Genomic DNA, 22195 nt, shown 5'->3' on the forward strand with positions numbered 1-22195 from the left:
ACACTTCTCCTTGATAGCAGTATCTGCATTGTCCCTTTCCTTTGTGAAAACAGATGCAAAGTATTCATTCAGACCCATACCCACATCTTCCGCCTCCACACATGGTCTCTAATAGGCCCTACCCTTTCTTTAGTTACCCTCTACGGGTCAAACAGGGCTGTGTCATCGCCCCAACCCTATTCTCAATCTTTCTCGCCGCCACGCTCCAACTCACAATCAACAAGCTCCCCGCTGGAGTGGAACTAAACTACAGAACCAGTGGGAACCTGTTCAACCTTCGCTGTCTCCAGGCCAGGTCCAAGACCACCCCAACCTCTGTCGTCGAGCTACAGTACACGGACGACGCCTACGTCTGCGCACATACAGAGCCTGCACTCCAGGACATAGTCGACGTATTCACTGAGACGTACGAAAGCATAGGCCTTACGCTAAACATCCGTAAGGCAAAGGTCCTCCACCAGCCTGTCCTCACCGCACAGCACTGTCCCCCAGTCATCAAGATCCACGGTGTGGCCCTGGACACGGTGGACCACTTCCCCGATCTCGGGAGCCTCCTATCAACAAGAGCAGACATCGATGACGAGATTCAACATCGCCTCCAGTGCGCCAGTGCAGCCTTCGGCCACCTGAGGAAAAGAGTGTTTGAAGACCAGGCCCTCAAAACTGTCACCAAGCTCATGGTCTACAGGGCTGTAGTAATAAATACCTGCCCTCCTGTATGGCTCAGACACATGGACCATGTACAGTAGACACCTCAAGTTGCTGGAGAAATACCACCAGCGATGTCTCTGCAAGATCCTACAAATCCCCTGGGAGGACAGGCGCACCAACATCAGCGTCCTCGACCAGGCCAACATCCCCAGCATTGAAGCACTGACCACACTCGATCAGCTCTGCTGGGCAGGGCCACATAGTTGGCATGCCAGACACGAGACTCCCAAAGCAAGCGCTCTACTCGGAGCTCCTTCACGGCAAATGAGCCAAAGGTGGGGCAGAGGAAACGTTACAAGGACACCCTCAAAGCCTCCTTGATAAAGTGCAACATCCCCACCGACACCTGGGAGTCCCTGGTCAAAGACCACCCTAAGTGGAGGAAGTGCATCCGGGAGGGCGCTGAGCACCTCGAGTCTCGTCGCCGAGAGCATGCAGAAACCAAGCGCAGGCAGCGGAAGGAGCGTGCGGCAAACCAGTCCCACCCACCCCTTCCCTCAACGACTATCTGTCCCACCTGTGACACAGTTCAGCCACCAAAGAACTCATTTCAGGAATGGAAGCAAGTCTTCCTCGATTTCGAGGGACTGCATATGATGATGATGATGATGATGAATATATTTATATATTTCTACAACATCTTAGGGTTTTCCTTAATTTTACTGGCCAAGAATTTCTTGTGCTCCCTCTTAGCATTCCTAATATCCTTTTTAATTTTGCCTCTTAACTTTCTATATTCCTCTAAAGATTCTAAAGTATTTAGCCGTTGGTATATGACATAAGCGTCCCTTTTTTTCTTAATCCTCCCCCGTAAAGGGGCTCTAGAATTATTTTTCCCAGCCTTTTTCTTTGAGGGCACATGTTTGGCCTGAGCCTTCCGGATCTGCTCCTTGAATGCCTCCCACTGTTCCGACACTGATTCACCCACAGGTAGCTGTTTCAGGTGAAGGAAGTGTATCCGGGAGGGCGCTGAGCACCTCGAGTCTCGTCGCCGAGAGCGTGCAGAAACCAAGCGCAGGCAGCGGAAGGAGCGTGCGGCAAACCAGTCCCACCCACCCCTTCCCTCAACCACTGTCTGTCCCACCCTGTGACAGAGACTGTAATTCCCGTATTGGACTGTCCAGTCACCTGAGAACTCACTTTGAGAGTGGAAGCAAGACTTCCTCGATTCCGAGGCACTGCCTATGATGATGATGGAGTGCGTTCCACTTCCTCCTGGGAGCGGTAACCTGAATTTAGCCAGCGGGGCGGGATTTCCGTGCCCGGGGCAAAGGTGCCCACCTTCCGGATCTTACCACCCCTAAATGGGCCAATAATGAATTTCCATCCCGAACGGACTTAGAACTTACAGAGGCTCAAGAGCTGTTATGCTCCCTAAATGACATACGCAATATGGGCAAGTGCACTTTCAGTAATAGTACATAATTTGCTAATGACACCAAGCTAAATGCCAGCTGGCAGATAATACATGTCGATCGCATCAAAAGGGATCGGACCCATTAAGTGCTTGGACTTAAGAACGGCAGATGGATTTTTGATGTCGATAAAAATGTGCTCTTATATAAGCCCTTATCATTTCTGCCAGTAACATCTCAAAGTACTTTGCATGCAATAGATTTATTTGAGTGTAGGATGCAGAAGAGGCCATTCACCCTCTCAAGGCTGTTCCACCATTCAATGAGATCATGGCTGATCAGCTCCTCAACTCCATCCACGTGCCTTAACTTCCGTATCTCTTGATATCCTGACACAACACAAATCTATTGACAGCAGTCTGGAAAATGTCAATTGACTCCCCCAGCATCCACAATCTTTTGGAAGGAGAGAGTTCCAGATTCCCACTGCCCTTTGTGTGATGAAGTGCTTCCTGACATCACCCCGGAACGGCCTGGCTCTAATTTTAAGGTGATGACCCCTTGTTCTGGACTCCCTGCGCCCCCCCACAAGAGGAAATAGCTTCTTGGTATCGACTCCATCAAATTCCTTTATCATTTTAAACGCCTCAATCAGATCACCTCGCAACCTTCTAAACTCAAGAGAATACACGCCAAGTTTATGCAACCTATCATAATTGAAAACTTTAGGACCTTGAGCACATAAACCTAGGCCGACACTCCCAGTGCAGTGCTGAGGGAGTGCCGCACTGTCGGAGGTGCCGTCTTTCGGATGAGACGCTAAACCGAGGCCCCGTCTGCTCTCTCGGGTGGATGAAAAAGATCCCACGGCCACTATTTCACATAAGAGCAGGGGAGTTACCCCCGGTGTCCTGGGGCCAATATTTATCCCTCAATCAACATAACAAAAACAGATGATCTGGTCATTATCACATTGCCGTTTGTGGGAGCTTGCTGTGCGCAAATTGGCTGCCGCGTTTCCCACATTACAACAGTGACAACAATCCAAAAATTGGCTGTAAAGCGCTTTGAGACGTCCGGTGGTCGTGAAAGGCGTGATATAAATGCAAGTCTTTCCTTTCTTTTTTCTGTCTTTAAACTCCGGTATCATTCTGGTGAATCTGCGAAGCACCCTCTCCAGATATCCTTCCTGAGGGCCGGGGCCCAGAACTGTACGCAGTTACTCGAGCTGGGGTCTGACCAAGGCTCTGTGTACAACTGATGCATCGATTCCTCCCCTTTGTATTGCAGCCCCCTTGAAATGAAGGCCAGCATTCCATTAGCCCACTTTGCGTACGTTTTGTACTCTGTACACTCGCTTTTAGTGATCTCCCCAGTGTGCGCGGCCCCTGGCCTGCGAGCACCATCGGAGCAGGCTGGGGAGGGAAGGAGCAGTGTGGCGTACCACTCCAGGGAGCAGCACGGGCTGGAGCAGGAGAGCAACGGCAGCGAAGAGTGACGTCATCAAGGTCCAGGTCGCTGACTGGAGCGCGGGCAGGTACAGCAGGAGCGGCGAGATCGGGGCGAAGGAGCGGCGGGAGATTGGAGAGGGACGTGATCGGGGCCCAGGAGAGGCGAGGGCCCAGGGGCAGCACGGGCCCAGCCCACACTGTGCGATATATGCGCGCACTAAGTCCGTGCAGCAGAGCAGGTCTCCAGTCGTCCTGGTTAACCCTTGCCACTGGACCAAGACCTCGCTCTGTCAAGCCCCGTGTGGTGGCTGGTGTGCGACGACCACCCCACGTTAAAAAAATCCACACATAGGCATCTTCCACCTTTCAGGATGTAATTCGGGATCCGGAATATCATTGAAACACCTGAGAACTCATCCCTTTTTGACGTGGAAGCAAGTCATCCTCGCTTCGAGGGACTGCTGATGAAAATGGTGATGCACCGGGACACCAACATCCCTTTGCTCCACCCATAGTTCCTGATCCCACCCATTCCGGAAATATTCCGATTTGCCTTCCGTGGATCCAACGTGGATGGCCTCGCACTTCCCCATATTGAACTCCGTCTCCCACTGATCTCTCACTTAGTTTGATCCAGCTACGTCCCTTTGCACCTTCCTGCACCCCTCTACACACCTTCTTGTGCCTCCTTGCTTGGTGTTGCAATTGGATATGCAACTCTCTAGTCCGTTGTCCAAGTCACTGATATATATATTTAAAACAGAGATGAAGAGAAATTTCTTCTCTCAATGTCATGTATTCTACTGTCATTGTAACCCATGTATAAACTGACCCAAGTTGTACACCGTGAGAACACTGACCACTAGGTGGTGAACTTGTGGGAGACACTCCTAACCTGGACTTTCAGGTATAAAAGGGGAAGCTCCACTCACCTTCTCCACTTCAGTGCTGGCCAATAAAGGTTACTGATCACAGAGTGAACTTCTCTCAAGTATGGGACTCGTGTGCATTTATACTGTATAGTAAGGACATATTAGAACATAAGAATATAAGAATTAGGAACAGGAGTAGGCCATCTAGCCCCACGAGCCTGCTCCGCCATTCAATAAGATCATGGCTGATCTGGCCGTGGACTCAGCTCCACTTACCCAGTCACACACCATCCCCACTTGGAAATATATCACTGTTCCTTCATCGTCGCTGGGTCAAAGTCCTGGAACTCCCTCCCTAACAGCACTGTGGGAGCACCTTCACCACACGGACTGCAGCGGTTCAAGAAAGCGGCTCACCACCACCTTCTCAAGGGGCAATTAGGGATGGGCAATAAATGCCGGCCTTGCCAGCGACGCCCACATCCCAGGAACGAAAAAAAATGTTACTTTTTTTCAATTCCTTTCTCCCTCATGTACTTATCTAGCATCCCCTGAAATGCATCTATGCATTTCATAAACCTGGAATAAATGAGTTATCCCTGAAGTAGGAAACCATTGAAAATGCAAAAAAGTTTTTAATGTACAAGAAAGAACGAAAGAACGAACGAAAGAAAGAAAGAAAGAAAGAAAGAAAGAAAGAAAGAAAGAAAGAAAGAAAGAAAGAAAGAAAGAAAGAAAGAAAGAAAGAACGATTTGTATTTATATGGCGCCTTTCATGACCACCGGACGTCTCAAAGAGCTTTGCAGCCAATGAAGTACTTTTGGAATTGACCCTTTTCATCCAACACCTCAACATGCATGTCAGTTGTGGCTCAGTGGATAGCGCTCTCTAGGTGGAAAGGTCTAAGAGTGAGCAGGTACTGCTGATTACTGTGTGGTTTGTCACAAAGGCCCCACCCGCTGTGAGTGTGTGGCAGAAGGAAGCTCCTTGAGCAACGAGGAGATGGGAGAAGGAGCAGGAGGTGTGAGTGGAGTGGTCGGAGGACACAGTCGCCGAACGGAATGAGGAAAGAGCACAAGAAGAGGCAGGAAATTGCGGAGCAGAAAACAGGATGGAGATGGTGGAAAACACACCAAGTATGGTGGAAAAGGACAGCAGAGGACATCACGGGTCAGGGACAGAGTTGAGCCATAATAGGGCTCGCCTTCAGGTATCCGTGGGGGGGAGCAGAGGCGGATGCAGGGGCGGGGGTAAGTGTAAGTATTCCTAAGAGAGATGGGGAGTTGTACATCTTGGGGAGCAGGAGGGGGCAAGACCAGGAGAGGGTGCAAGAGGCAGGAGCCTTAAAGGGGCAACAGGATGGGAGTGGGGAGACAAAGACGCCAAAAGGGAGCAAGATGGGTGGAGATGCGCCATTGTCCCAGAGAGAGAAGAAACAGGGAGCAAGGGTCAGCGGTGGAGGTGAGGCCGAAGGGAGTGGTGTTGTTGGAGAAACCATGTTAGCAGGAGGACTCTCTAAGGGAGATTCTGTATCTGACGGGGAACAGGGACGGGAGATTACAGAGGAACTAGAGAGTGAGGAGTCAGAGGAGGAAGGAGACATGGAATTGGGGGTTGGGGAGTCATCATGTGGGAAGGGAAAGGTTAGTGAGGGGCAGGAGGAGGGAGAAGGGGCAGTTCCTCGGCCTAAACCTAATATAAGAAAGAGGCTGAAACTGCAGGGAAAGTTCAAACAGGAGGTGAAAAAGAGCCGGAGACTGCAGGAGAAAGCAACAGGTGCCCAAAGGTTGGGAAGGAGCAAGAAAGGAGGGAAGAGCCAGGGATTAAATGATGGGGGGATTATCAGGCACACTTCTTTTATTAGAAGCAATGATTACATTGGTCTCGATTATAGTGGGGGTTTTAATGTATTTTTATCTCAGATGGACATTTCAGCCCAGATGACCTTTAAGGATGATAACTCCAGAGAGATGATTGTAAAAATGATGGCAAATTTAAATCTGAGAGATTTATGGAGGGATCGGAACCCCATAAAAAGGGAGTGCTCCAGAAGAGGTTGTGTGAGTGATGGTTTAAAACAGAGCCAAATAGATTTTGTGTTAATGCAGGAAGGGTTAAGTTCTGAGGTGTTGGAGATTTATTATAAAAAAGTAGTTTTTAGTGACCACTCGGCTTTGGTTCTTAAAATTAGGAACAGCAGAGTTAAGATCAGTCCAGGGATGTGGATTTTAAACAATCGGTACCTGAAAGAAATTGCTTTTGAAGAAGGTATTTTAAATATAATAAAGAATGCTTGAAGGAACCTTTATTCTTGAAAGAAAAAAAGAGTTTGGTGGGACAAGTTCAAATATGCGGTCAAAGTTTTTTCGGTACATTATAGAAACATAGAAACATAGAAAATAGGTGCAGGAGTAGACCATTCGGCCCTTCGAGCCTGCACCACCATTCAATATGATCATGGTTGATCATGCAACTTCAGTACCCCATTCCTGCTTTCTCTCCATACCCCCTGATCCATTTAGCCGTAAGGGCCACATCTAACTCCCTTTTGAATATATCTAACGAACTGGACTGAACAACTTTCTGTGATAGAGAATTCCACAGGTTCACAATTCTCTGAGTGAAGAAGTTTCTCCTCATCTCGGTCCTAAATGGCTTACCCCTTATCCTTAGACTGTGACCCTTGGTTCTGGACTTCCCCAACATCGGGAACATTCTTCCTTCATCTAACCTGTCTAAACCCGTCAGAATTGTATATGTTTCTATGAGATCCCCTCTCATTCTTCTAAATTCCAGTGAATATAAGCCTAGTCGATCCAATCTTTCTTCATATGTCAGTCCTGCCATCCCGGGAATCAGTCTGGTGAACCTTCGCTGCACTCCTTCAATAGCAAGAATGTCCTTCCTCAGATTAAGAGACCAAAACTGTACACAATATTCAAGATGTGGCCTCACCAAGGCCCTGTACAACTGCAGTAAGACCTCCCTGCTCCTACACCCAAATCCTCTCGCTATGAAGGCCAACATGCCATTCGCCTTCTTCAGCACCTGCTGTACCTGCATGCCAACTTTCAATGACAGATGTACCATGACACCCAGATCTCTTGACCCTCCCCTTTTCCTAATCTGTCACCATTCAGATAATATTCTGCCTTCCTGTTTTTACCACCAAAGTGGATAATCTCACATTTATCTACATTATACTGCATCTGCCATGCATTTGCCCACTCAGCTAACCTATCCAAGTCACCCTGCAGCCTCTTAGCATCCTCCTCACAGCTCACACTGCCACCCAGCTTAGTGCCATCTGCAAACTTGGAGATATTACACTCAATTCCTTCATCTAAATCATTGATGTATATTGTAAATAACTGGGGTCCCAGTTATTGTAAATAGTGGGGTACCCCACTAGTCACTGCCTGCCATTCTGAAAACAATCTGTTTATTCCTACTCTTTGCTTCCTGTCTGCCAACCAGTTCTCTATCCACATCAATACATTATCCCCAATACCATGTGCTTTAATTTTGCACACTAATCTCTTGTGTGGGGTCTTGTCAAAAGCCTTTTGAAAGTCCAAATACACCACATCCACTGGTTCTCCCTTGTCCACTCTACTAGTTACATCCTCAAAAAATTCCAGAAGATTTGTCAAGCATGATTTCCCTTTCATAAATCCATGCTGACTTGGACCGATCCTGTCACTGCTTTCCAAATGCGCTGCTATTACATACTAACCGCGTCAAGAAGAGAATATAAACAGAAGGTTTCCAGATATCTGTAAAGCAGTTGACGGAGGGGATCAGGGAGCAGAGACTAAGTGGAAGGTTTTAAAGGAAGAGTGGGAATGATTGAAAACTGAAAAATGCAAGGGGAACATTTTCCGTGCAAAGGCTAAAGATGCATTGGAGGGAGAAAGATGCACTAGATATTTTCTAGAGCAAGAGAAGTTGCGACAAAGGTTATCATTAATTGGAGAGTTACAGGTTGTGGAAAAGATCATTAATGAAAGTGGGGAGATTATGGAGGCGGCTAGTAGTTTTTAACACAAGTTATATACAAAGGAAGTCATTTGCAAATTGGCGATGGACAAGGTTAGTGCTTTTATTGAAGAGGGTTTAAAGGAGGATAAGAGAAGCATGTGTGATAAAGAAGTAGGATTAGCGGTAATAAAAGTAGCAATAAGTGGAATGAAGGGGGGGCGGGAAAGCCCAGGGTCCGATGGATTAAGTGCAGAATTTTAAAAAGAATTTTTAGAGATTTTAAGTCCATTGGTCTTCGAGGTTTTTAAGGAGATTAAAACTGAGAAAAACCTGGTCCCATCTATGAGGAGAGGTATCTTAAGCTTAGCTTATAAAAATAAAGAGTATAGAAGGGATCTGAAGAATTGGAGGCCCATCACATTATTAAATGTGGATTATAAGATCTTGGCACGGTTTACGGCAAATCGTATGAAGGAGATGATGCCACAGATAATTTCGCCCTCTCAGTCCTATGGAGTCATAGGCCAGGACATCGCTGACTCTGTGGTCTCAATCCGAGATGCGATAGAACTCATGGACTGGGAGGGAAGCTTATGTGCTAAAAATGGATCAAGAGAAAACCTTCGATAAAGTCTCTCATGAGATTTTATTGATGGTTTTGGAAGCATTTGGTTGTGGGAAACATTTCATTGAGTGGATAAGGATTTTTTTATTCAAACACATTTAGTTATGTTAAATGTAAGGGGTTTTTTATCCAAGTATTTTCCAATACAGAGATCAGTGAGACAGGGTTGTCCCCATTGTTGTACACATTGGTAATAGAACCATTAGGTGAAGAAAGCAAATGGCATGTTGGCCTTCATAGCGAGGGGATTTGAGTACAGGGGCAGGGAGGTCTTACTACAGTTGTACAGGGCCTTGGTGAGGCCACACCTGGAGTATTGTGTACAGTTTTGGTCTCCTAACTTGAGGAAGGACGTTCTTGCTATTGAGGGAGTGCAGCGAAGGTTCACCAGACTGATTCCCGGGATGGCGGGACTGACATATCAAGAAAGATTGGATCAACTGGGCTTGTATTCACTGGAGTTCAGAAGAATGAGAGGGGATCTCATAGAAACGTTTAAAATTCTGACGGGTTTAGACAGGTTAGATGCAGGAAGAATATTCCCAATGTTGGGAAGTCCAGAACCAGGGGTCACAGTCTAAGGATAAGGGGTAAGCCATTTAGGACCGAGATGAGGAGAAACTTCTTCACCCAGAGAGTGGTGAACCTGTGGAATTCTCTACCACAGGAAGTTGTTGAGGCCAATTCACTAAATATATTCAAAAAGGAGCTAGATGTAGTCCTTACTACTAGGGGGATCAAGGGGTATGGCGAGAAAGCAGGAATGGGGTACTGAAGTTGCATGTTCAGCCATGAACTCATTGAATGGTGGTGCAGGCTCGAAGGGCCGAATGGCCTACTCCTGCACCTATTTTCCATGTTTCTATGTTTCTATGATGCGAAAGGAACAAGGCGTGGTCGGGATTGCGGTTCCCAGTTCCGGGCAGGTGTCGGTGATACACCTGTATGTAGGTGACACGACCTTGACGTTGAGAGATGGGGAGTCAGTGAGGAAAGCTATGGGAGTAGTGGAGGAGTATTGTAGTGCTTCAGGAGCCAGAGTAAATTACAGTAAGTCCCAAGGCCTGGTTGTGGGAAGGAGTAGGGTGGAATGGTTGGAGGAAAGCCCTTTTAAGGTGGTGGAGGTTTTAGAAGTTCTGGGGGTGCATATGGGGTGCAAGAAGGATAGGGATGAAGTGGATCGGCTAAATTGGGAACCAAAGGTTATGAAAATGAAAAAGATTTTGGGAAGATGGGAAAGAAGGTGGTTGAAAGGCAAAGGAACAGCGACAGTGGCGGCAGCTCTCCGGCTATCTAAACCAGGTACTTATTGTCGGTGGAGGGTATTCCTGAGAGGGTGGAAAAGTCCATCTGAGAGGCGAGTGTAAAGTTTTTATGGGAGGGGAAACCAGCCTTGGTCGCTTACAATACCATCATGGGACAGCGAGATTAGGGAGGACTCAATTTCCCAGATACTGATTTGGAGAAAAATTCTTTAGAATTAAATGGGTGAAGAGATTTCTTCAGAAGTCAAATACAAGTTTTTGGAAGAATTGTTACCAGCATTTTCTAAAATTAAGTGGGATAGGAGGTCAGGGAATATTTTATATGGAATACAACAAGATGTTTTTGAAATCGATTCCACCTCTCCCTAGGTTTTATAAGGGGTTTGTTGACACTTGGGCCCAATTTTTTTTAAAGTGTGCAGTTTATGCCCAAAGGTGCTGAGGAATTTTTAGAACAGCCCTTATTTTTGAACAGGTGGATCAACATTGAAGGAGAGGCATTATTTAATGAAGCTTTTATAAAAGCTGGTAAATATGTGGAAGATATATTATATGAGGTAATTCCAGGTTGGTTGCCGTGGGCGGTAGTGAGGGACATGGTTTGGGAAGAGGATCAGAAAGTAGAGGAAAAAGTAATTATGATCATGTATGAGCAGATTGTGAGGGCAATGCTACAGGATTGGATGGAAGAAATAAATACGCAAATCTCCAAAGGGTATAATGCATCCCGCTTTTCCAAGCTTTCCGCTGGAGAAAGGGGAGGAGTTGATCCAAGTTGACAACTGTAATACTGGAGATTTCTGTGGGGTATTTGGAGAATGGAGATTTAAGACACCTTTTGGTCAGGAGTTTTGGCAGAATATATCCCCACAGCTGGACTTCAACAGGATTTGGAAGGGAGTGTGGGCAAATTTTAAATGCCCAGAGTGGATTGAACTGGATTTCAAATGGGCTCATAACCAGATTTTTACCGTGATAGTCTTATGTAAGATTGAGCGATTAGAGGTGGAAACTTGCCCAGTGTGTGGGACGCGAGATGAGACTCTGTCCCGTTTGCTGGTGTTATGTCGGCAGTTAAAGGATTTTAAGTACTATGTTCGACAGTTGTGAGAGGTTTTCTTGCTGGGTGGGGACTGAAGAGCGAGAATGGGAATCCCGCGGGACTCAATTTTGAGATAGGGATTGCAGGAGAGTCTGCCCGAGTCTAGCGGAGCGGCAATTAATTTAATGTTCAGTTTGGCGAGATTTGTGATTGTGCAAAGAAAGAATAAGGGTAGGAGAATAAACTTAAAAGAGTATTTTAAATATAAACTAAAAGATAATTATAAGGCTCTGTGGATGTTTTATTCAGGAAAGAATTTAAAGATAGTATTTTATGATCACTTTGTAATGTACAATAGATTATTATATGTTACAGAAGACAAATTAAACTTCAGGTTTTAAAGCTAATATGTGTTGGAGGAACGGCTGTGCAGAGGGGCTGAATGGATTTGTCTGATACAATGGAATGATCACGACATTGTAAATATTCTTCATGTTAAATAAATATAAATATTAACAAAAAAAAGTGGGTAGCACTCTCGCCTCTGAGTCAGAAGGTTGTGGGTTCAAGCCCCACTCCAGGGACTGGAGCACATAAATCCAGGCTGACACTCCCAGTGCAGTACTGAGGGAGCGCCGCACTGTCGGAGATGCCGTTTTTCGGATGAGACGTTAAACCGAGGCCCTCGTCTGCTCTCTCAGGTGGACACTATTTCGAAGAAGAGCGGGGGAGTTATCCCCGGTGTCCTGGGCCAATATTTATCCTTCAATCAACATCACTAAAACAGATTAGCTGGTAAGTATCTCATTGCTGTTTGTGGGAGATTGCTGTGCACAAATTGGCTGCCCCGTTTCCCACATTACAATAGCAACGACACTCCAAAAGTACTGCATTGGCTGTAAAGCGCTTTGAGACGTCCGGTGGTCGTGAAAGGCACCATAGAAATGCAAGTCTGTTTTTCCATCCACTCGCACATTATACATTTAATATCCTTGCAACATGGTGCAAGATTGGTATGTTATGCGCAATCTTCAACTGTACAATCTTTCTGAATCTAGAGAGCTTTAGAAAATGACACTGGCTCTATAATTTCCTCACCCATTTTGAATACTCTAATACGCTTTCATCTAAAAGTTTAGGGTATTATGCGCTGGAGAAATTAAACAAGCACAGAAAAAGATAGGACTTCCATTAGAAAGGTGGCAAGAAAAAAGACGTTGGTGTGATTGTCAATACTCAAAATATCCCGTCAATTTGGGTCCATTATCAAAAAGATCATTGAGGTACTTTCGTGCATCTCAAAGGCAGCTGGCTTCAACCCTGTATAAAGCTACATTTAGAATAGCATGTCTCGGCTGAGGGAGACCAACGCACTGGGTAAGATCAGGAGAGAGAAACAAAAGATGGTTGCTAGACGTGGGGGGCGAAATTGTCCCCTTTGTTGCGCCCCATGAGGGGCACACTGGCCTTTTTGCCCTGCGGCAGGTCGTGGTGGCTCCTCGAGTGAAATTGCCCCGGAGGTTTTGGGGGGGGGCGGGAGGGGGGTGCTGTGCGCTGTGATTAGCGCCCCGGTCAGGGCGCACAACAGGCGATGACGTCATCGCCGTGCGCACTGACCCCTTTGCGCCCCGCGGGGCAACTTGCCGCCGGGGCGCCCAGTAAAAGGCAGGCCGTGTGCGACCGGGCCGCCATTTTATTTTGTCGGACGACGCTTTGATTGGCCCCAACAATGGCGGCTCTCGCCTTGACCGGGCGCCATTTTGTAGACTAGCAAGGCCTTTTGGGTGCTGGGCCACAGGACTGACGATGGTGTCCCTGGTCATCATCATCACAGGCAGTCCCTCGAAATCGAGGAAGACTTGCTTCCATTCTAGAAGTGAGTTCTCAGGTGACTGAACAGTCCAATACGGGAACCACAGTCCCTGTCACAGGTGGGACAGACAGTGGTTGAGGGAAGGGGTGGGTGGGACTGGTTTACCGCACGCTTCTTCCGCTGCCTGCGCTTGGTTTCTGCATGCTCTCGGCGACGAGACTCGAGGTGCTCAGCGCCCTCCCGGATGCACTTCCTCCACTTCCTTTGGGCCAGGGACTCCCAGGTGTGGGTGGGGATGTTGCACTTTATCAGGGAGGCTTTGATGGCGTCCTGGAAACGTTTCCTCCGCCCACCTGGGGCTCGCTTGCCGTGTAGGAGTAGAGCGCTTGCTTTGGGAGTCTTGGTGTCGGGCACGCGGACAATGCGGCCCGCCCAGCGGAGCTGGTCGAGTGCGGTCAGTGCTTCGATGCTGGGGATGTTGGTCTGAGCGAGTGGTGGTGCGTCTGTCCTCCCGGGAGATTTGCAGGATCTTGCGGAGACATCGTTGGTGGTATCTCTCCAGCTACAGAGTGCGCAGCGGGCCCTGCCCTGTATCTGAAGGGGAGGGGGCATTGTAACGTGTCAGCACTCCGTGCCGCGCCGCCCCGGGAGCCCCATTCCGACGAGGTGGACCACCTGAGACAGTGCCCCGCCTCGTTTCAGGGGCGCAAAGCCCAATTGCATGCCGGGGAGGGGCGGGACTTCAGGGCCGGGCGCTAAAGATCCCGGCCCCAGAAGGTTACTACCCCAATCGGGGCTCGGGGCTCGGGGCAATTTCGGTCCCTGGATTGACACCGAGAGTTGGGATCTCCAATGTCTCCATGTGTTCCGTGGAGTATCCCAAAAGGTGGGAAGTCACATGCTGTCAGGTGAAAGGATTTTCAAAGAAACGTGTAGAGCACAGAAACAGGCCACTGGGCCCAGCAGGTCCGTGCCGGTGTTTATGCTCCGCATCAGCCCCCTCCCATTCGACTTCATCTCACCCTGTCGCCATAACCTGCTATTCCTTTCTCCCTCATGTACTTATCTAGCATCAGTGCTATTCGCCTCCCTGAGGCAGCGAGTTCCACATTCTCACCACTCTCTGGGTAAAGAAGTTTCTCCTGAATTCCCCATTGGATTTATTAATGACTGTCCTATGTTGATGGCCCCTAGTTCTAGACTCCACCACAAGTGGAAACATCTTCTCTACGTCTACCCTATCAAACCCCTTCACCAGGTCATCTCTCAGCCTTCTCGTTTCTCGAGAAAAGAGCCCCAGGCTGTTCCGTCTTTCCCGATAGTTGTACCGTCTCAGTTCTGGTATCATCACTGTAAATCTTTTTTTTTGCATGTTCTCCTGTGCCTCGATATCCTTTTTCGGTAATATGGAGACCAGAACTGCCCACACTTCTTCGAGTGTGGTCCAACCAAGGTTCTGTACAAGTTTAACACAACTTCTCTGCTTCTTAATTCTGTAAATGCAATCGGTCCAAGTTGGAAGTTTTCATTGGCAGAGAGGAAACTTTGAGGGCGGCCGGGCTTGTGGTCGATTGGAAAATCCACATTACAGCGTTGTTCCCAGGGAAGGCCATCGAAGTGAAACGGTATAAATGGATTCAAGAGGCAATTGGGTGCGCTTCCGTGGATAGAAGCGATTGAGATACGGTGAGAAGGTTGGGGGCGAGTTGCGTTGACCTTTCAAAAGGGACAAGCTTCTTGGGTCAGCTGTGGCTCAGTGGGCAGCACACTCGCCTCTGAGTCAGAGGGTTGTGGGTTCAAATCCCACACCAGGGACTTGAGCACATAAGTCTAGGCTGACACTCCCAGTGCAGTGCTGAGGGAGCGCTGTACTGTAGCAGGTACCATCTTTCAGATGAGACATTAAACCGAGGCCCCGTCTGCTCTTTCAGGTGGATGTAAAAGATCCCACGGCACTATTTCACAGAAGAGCAGGGGAGTTCTTTATCCCTCAATCAACAATAAACAAAAAAACAGATTATCTGGTCATTATCACATTGCTGTTTGTGGGAGCTTGCTGTGCGCAAGTTGGCTGCCATGTTTCCCACATTACAACAGTGACTACACTCTAAAAAGTATTTCATTGGCTCTAAAGCGCTTTGAGATGTCCGGTGGACGTGAAAGGCGCTATATAAATGCAAGTCTTTCTTTAATAAACTCCTGCGTACTTTGCCGATCCGCAGTTTGATGCTGGAATCAAGGATCAGGAGGAACTATCCATGTAAACATTTTTGTTGTGTTTCTGTCTGAGCTCAAGCCAGCACACTGCGGTATCGATCAACACTCCCCCTGTTACTCGCCAACTACAACACACTGTGCCGCTCCCCCAATCTCTGCTGCCACGCACGTTTGACTCTAGGGCGCTCGAGTTTCTTGTTTTCGGTGTTGGAGATGAATAATCTCCCTCGCAAAAGCACAATCGGCACGTTGCTGATTTCCTGCCAGCTCCAGAGAGATTCTCCTTCAGAGGACAAGGTTGTGTTCACACTTCTGTTTGTTTGTTGCACGGACTCTCACAGGACGGGCATTAGGACCCTGCGGGAGCTATTCACAGTTGCTGTACTCAACTATTTTAGATAGAACTTTTAAATCAAATGCCCCCTTTTTGTAAGGGCACCAGAACCCATAAATCCAAATTAACTTGTGAACTTTATCAAATTACATTAAAATCAGTTGCTGTAATCACGCTGGTTCATGCTGGTTTGGAGACACCATTTTGGGTTGTATAAAAGCACGGTTAAGTTAAGTTACATTTCTCCGGGCTCAGTTTGTCAGTTATTTACGCGTACACAATAGACAATGTATAGCCACGCTTTGAGCGGCTCTGACCCATCTCCCCATGCTGAATTACGGAGACGCCATTCTGGGCTTCAGCGAGAGGGAGCGTCCGGGCGAATTTTTAAAAATAAATCTCCACTACATTCCTCTGTGGAGAGAGGGAGGATAACCTTTCAGAGGTCATCCAAAACTCGGCTGCCCCGTGTCCTAACTCGCAGCAAGTCCCGCTCACCCATCACCCCCTGTGCTCACTGCCCCTTGTTCTAACTCTCACCAAGTCCCGCTCACCCATCACCCCCTGTGCTCACTGCCCCTTGTTCTAACTCGCACCGAGTCCCGCTCACCCATCACCCCCTGTGCTCACTGCCCCGTGTCCTAACTCGCAGCAAGTCCCGCTCACCCATCACCCCCTGTGCTCACTGCCCCGTGTCCTAACTCGCAGCAAGTCCCGCTCACCCATCACCCCCTGTGCTCACTGCCCCGTGTCCTAACTCGCAGCAAGTCCCGCTCACCCATCACCCCCTGTGCTCGCTGCCCCGTGTCCTAACTCGCAGCAAGTCCCACTCACCCATCACCCCCTGTGCTCACTGCCCCTTGTCCTAACTCTCACCAAGTCCCGCTCACCCATCACCCCCTGTGCTCACTGCCCCATGTCCTAACTCGCAGCAAGTCCCGCTCACCCATCACCCCCTGTGCTCACTGCCCCGTGTCCTAACTCGCAGCAAGTCCCGCTCACCCATCACCCCCTGTGCTCACTGCCCCATGTCCTAACTCGCAGCACGTCTCGCTCACCCATCACCCCCCTTGCTCGCTGACCTACATTGGCTCGCGGTTAAGCAACACCTCGATTTCAAAATTCTCATCCTCGCCCCCGCCCCCCCGCATCTCTGTAATCCCCTCCAATCCCACAACCCCCTGAGATATCTGCGCTCCTCTAATTCTGCCCTCTTTGAGCATCCCTGATTATAATCACTCAACCATCGGTGGCCGTGCCTTCTGTTGCCTAGGCCCCAAGCTCTGGAACTCCCTCCCTAAACCTTTCCGCCTCTCTAACTCTCTTTTCTCCTTCAAGACGCTCCTTAAAACCTACCTCTTTGACCGAGCTTTTGGTCACCTGTGCTAATTTCTACTTAAGTGGCTCAGTGTCAAATTTATCTGTTTTGCCTTATAACACTGCTGTGAAGCACCTTGGGACGTTTTACGACGATAAAGGCGCTATATAAATACGTTATTTTTGTTGTGGGCCGCCCTGACCTGTGTGAAACCATCCCCGCCGGTCGGGGCTATAAATAGAGCTGGAGCGCCGGGCCCTGGAACATGGTTGGCGGAGGGGCGGCGAATGAGGGCCCAGGGGCGGCACGGGCCCAGCCCACACTGTGCGATATGTACGCGCACTAGGCCCGTGCAGCAGAGCTGCTCTCCAGTCGTCCTGGTTAACCCTTGCCACTGGACCAAGGCCTAGCTCTGTCAAGCCCCGTATGGTGGCTGGTGTGCAATGGTCACCACACACTTTAAAAAAAATCCACGCACAGGCATCTTCCACCCCCTCAATTGGAGTTCAGGATCCGGAACATCGGGTCCTTCATTGAAACATCTGTGAACTCTTGTGGAAGCAAGTCATCCTCCTTCGAGGGACCGCCTATGATGAAGATTGTTGTTGTTATTGTTGACGGGTTGAATCTTGGCAGGGGCAGGCTGGGTAGGCCAGGGCAGTGCAGTTGCTATCGGGAAATTCGGAAGTTCGTGATTTCCCCGCACGCTGTAGTGTTTTCATTTCACAGAGGAGATTTACTAGGACGGTTCCGGGGATGAGGGATGTGAGGGATAAATTGTAAGAGTTGCAAATAGGCGGTCAGAATTATGTATAATGCATTAACCTGTATCCTTACCCTTAGTAACACTTAAACAGCCAAAGTCAGCAGTTTCTGATTGAAAGTCTGCAAGGAAGCGATAAGAAAGCCAGTATTTTGGTACAGTTACTCCAGACGACGTGCAGTCTGGGGTAGAGAGCAAATAAAGGAACAACACAATGATGGGAGATGGACAGTTGTATATATCACTCACAGCCAGTCTGATAAGTGTTGATGAATCAATGTAACTCCGCTGATAGCAACAGACCTATTGATGATTTTGCAGATGGGTAGTTCCTCTCCAAAACCCGTATAAATTATACTTGAAAACTCTTGTATTTTGGAGGTTCCACCTTCCCTTGCAATTGCTCGAAATAAAGCCGGTTGAACCCGAGATTTAATTTGCTTACTTCCATGGTCGTTATACAGTGGGAGCTGGGCGAGGTGTCGATTAACTATATCAGTTAATCCACCCTGAGGGACAGAAGCCTCCTTTTTACCCCTACAAGGGACTTCAGTTGTGTGAAGAGACATAGAAACATAGAAAATAGGTGCAGGAGCAGGCCATTCAGACCTTCGAGCCTGCACCACCATTCAATATGATCATGGCTGATCATTCACCTCAGTACCCCATTCCTGCTTTCTCTCCATACCCCTTAATCCCTTTAGCCGTAAGGGTCACATCTAACTCCCTTTTGAATATATCTAATGAACTAGCCTCAACAACTTTCTGTGCTAGAGAGTTCCACAGGTTCACAATTCTCTGGGTGAAAAAGTTTCTCCTCAACTCGGTCCTAAATGGCTTACCCCTTATCCTTAGACTGTGACCTCTGGTTCTGGACTTCCCCAACATCGGGAACATTCTTTCTGCATCTAACCTGTCCAGTCCCGTCAGAATTTTATATGTTTCTATGAGATCCTCTCTCATTCTTCTAAATTCCAGTGAATATAAGCCTAGTCGATCCAGTCTTTCTTCATATATCAGTCCTGCCATCCCAGGAATCAGTCTGGTGAACCTTCGCTGCACTCCCTCAATAGCAAGAACGTCCTTCCTCAGATTGGGAGACCAAAACTGTACACAATATTCCACGTGTTGCCTCACCAAGGCCCTGTACAACTGCAGTAAGACCTCCCTGTTCCTCTACTCAATTCCTCTCACTATGAAGGCCAACATGCCATTTGCCTTCTTCACTACCTGCTGTACCTGCATGTCAACGTTCAATGACTGATGAACCATGACACCCAGGTCTCGTTGCACCTCCCCTTTTCCTAATCTGTCACCATTCAGATAATATTCTGCCTTCCTATTTTTACCACTATAGTGGATAACCTCACATTTATCTACATTATACTGCATCTGCCATGCATTTGTCCACTCAGCTAACCTGTCCAAGTCACCCTGCAGTCTCTTAGCATCCTCCTCACAGCTCACACTGTCACCCAGCTTAGTGTCATCTGCAAACCTGGAGATATTACACTCAATTCCTTCGTCTAAATCATTAATGTATATTGTAAATAGACTGGAGAAACTGGGGAGTGATCTCCTTAGAGCAGAGAAGGCTAACGGGAGATTTGATAAGAGTAGTCCAAAATCACGAAGAGAGTAAATGAGGAGAGACTGTTTCCAGGGGCAGGAGGGCCGGGAACCAGAGGGACACGGAGTTAAGAGAGTTGGCAAAAGAGCCAGAGGGGGAGACGAGGAGAATGTCCTTTACGCAGCGAGTTGCTGTGATCTGGGACGCGCTGCCTGAAAGGGCGGTGGGAGCAGATTCAACCGTAACTTTCAAATGGGAATTGGATAAATAATTGAAGGGAACATTTTTCAGGGCTGTGGGGAAAGAGCAGTGGGGAAGTGGGGCCTAATTGGAGAGCTCTTTCAAAGAGCTGGCAAGGGAACGATGGGCCGAATGGCCTCCTTCTGTGCATATCATGCGATGATTCTCTAAGAGCTGGCCCTCCTCAGCTTGATGTGATATTTTAATATGGTCTCCTTTGCATATTAATTTCTAACACGAGTAAGAAAATGTGCGAGTGCATAATTCAGCTTTACTTAATTAGAGGAACTGCCTGCTGGGCCCTGAGATACAACATTAACTATTAAATCCTTTGAATTCATCTAAGAGACACGACACTGGTCACTTGAGCAGAATTGCAAATCTCTCCAGGTTGATTCACGCTTGAATTTTATGTTTGCGTTTTATCATTTGTTCTGGCGATGGGGGCAAGGCTGGCACGTTTTGCCCACCCTTTGTTGCCCGAAGCAAACAGTGTTGGGCTTGCAGACCCTGGGGTGAGGGTACTCCCACACGAAGGTGTTTGGTAAGCGAAAAGAAAGAAAGAAAGACTTGCATTTATATAGCGCCTTTCGCAACCCCCGGACGTCTTAGAGCGCTTTACAGCCAATGACGTACTTTTTGGAGTGTGGTCACGGTTGGAATGTGGGAAACGCGGCAGCCAATTTGCTCAACAGCAAGCTCCCACAAACAGCAATGCGATAATAAGCAGATAATCTGCTTTTGTTATGTTGATTGAGGGATAAATATTGGCCTCTGTTCTTTTTCAAAATAGTGCCGTGGGATCTTTTTACAACCACCTGAGAGAGCAGGCGGTGCCTCGGTTTAACGTCTCATCTGAAAGACGGCACCTCCGACAGTGCGGCTCTCCCTCAGTACTGCACTGGGTGTGTCAGCCTGGATTTTTGTGCTCAGGTTCCTGGACTTGAACCCACAACCTTCTGCCTCAGAGGCAAGAGAGAGTGCTGCCCACTGAGCCACAGCTGATAACCTGACAGAGAGGCTTTAATGCATTGTTTCCTAGACTGACTACACTTCAAAAGTACTTCATTAGCTACAAAGTGCTTTGGGACGTCCTGAGGTTGTGATAGGCGCTATAGAAATGCAAGTTATTTCTCTTATCTCTTTCATTATTTGTATGATTCCAATGAGTATAATGACAGAGAAGCTTCACTAGGTTGATTCCTGAGATGAGGGGGTTGACTTATGAAGAAAGGTTGAGCAGTTTGGGTCTCTACTCATTGGAGTTTAAAAGAATGAGAGGTGATCTTATTGAAACCTATAAGATAATGAGGGGGTTCGACAGGGTAGATGCAGAGAGGATGCTTCCCTTCGTGGGGGAATCTCGAACTAGGGGGCATAGTTTCAGAATAAGGGATGGCCCATTTAAAACTGAGATGAGGAGGAATTTCTTCTCTCAGAGGGTTGTAAATCTGTGGAATTCGCTGCCCCAGAGAGCTGTGGAGGCTGGGTCATTGAATATATTTAAGGCAGAGATAGACAGATTTTTGAGTGATAAGGGAGAAAGGGTTATGGCGATCGGGCGGGGAAGTGGAGCTGAGTCCATGGTCAGATCAGCCATGATCTCATTGAATGGCGGAGCAGGCTCGAGGGGCCAAATGGCCGACTCCTGCTCCTATTTCTTATGTTCTTATGACAGAGGAAAGACACTGTCTCATTCTGTACCTTTAAAAAGCCGTCAGATTGTAACCTAGGATCTGATTAGGTTTTGTAGTGCTGTGCAAAGCTTTGGCATTTAAAATCAATTACCCCAGCATCCGAAAGTTACTGAATTTCCATTAACATTTTCGCTTTTACAGCTGCATTGGCATCTCGCAAATGGCTTCATGTTTAAGGACACAACCTGTATCTGTCGGGAGTCTGTGAGAGTGTGTTTGTGTTTGTAGGGGGTCTGTGGGAGTGTGTCTGTATCTTTCGGGGGTCTGTGGGAATGTGTCTGTATCTGTCGGGGGTCTGTGGGAGTGTGTCTGTATCTATAGGGGGGGTCTGTGAGAGTGTGTCGGTATCTGTAGGGGGTCTGTGGGAGTGTGTCTGTATCTATAGGGGGGTCTGTGGGAGTGTGTCTGTATCTATAGGGGGGTCTGTGGGAGTGTGTCTGTATCTATAGGGGGGTCTGTGAGAGTGTGTCTGTATCTATAGGGGGGGGTCTGTGAGAGTGTGTCGGTATCTGTCGGGGGTCTGTGGGAGTGTGTCGGTATCTGTCGGGGGTCTGTGAAAGTGTGTCTGTATCTATAGGGGGGTCTGTGAGAGTGTGTCTGTATCTATAGGGGGGTCTGTGAGAGTGTGTCGGTATCTGTCGGGGGTCTGTGGGAGTGTGTCTGTATCTATAGGGGGGTCTGTGAGAGTGTGTCTGTATCTATAAGGGGGTCTGTGAGAGTGTGTCGGTATCTGTCGGGGGTCTGTGGGAGTGTGTCGGTATCTGTAGGGGGTCTGTGGGAGTGTGTCTGTATCTATAGGGGGGGTCTGTGGGAGTGTGTCTGTATCTATAGGGGGGTCTGTGTGAGTGTGTCGGTATCTGTCGGGGGTCTGTGGGAGTGTGTCGGTATCTGTAGGGGGGTCTGTGAGAGTGTGTCTGTATCTATAGGGGGGTCTGTGAGA

Source organism: Pristiophorus japonicus, chromosome 26 (assembly GCF_044704955.1).
Source record: "Pristiophorus japonicus isolate sPriJap1 chromosome 26, sPriJap1.hap1, whole genome shotgun sequence".
Lineage (NCBI taxonomy): Eukaryota > Metazoa > Chordata > Chondrichthyes > Pristiophoridae > Pristiophorus > Pristiophorus japonicus.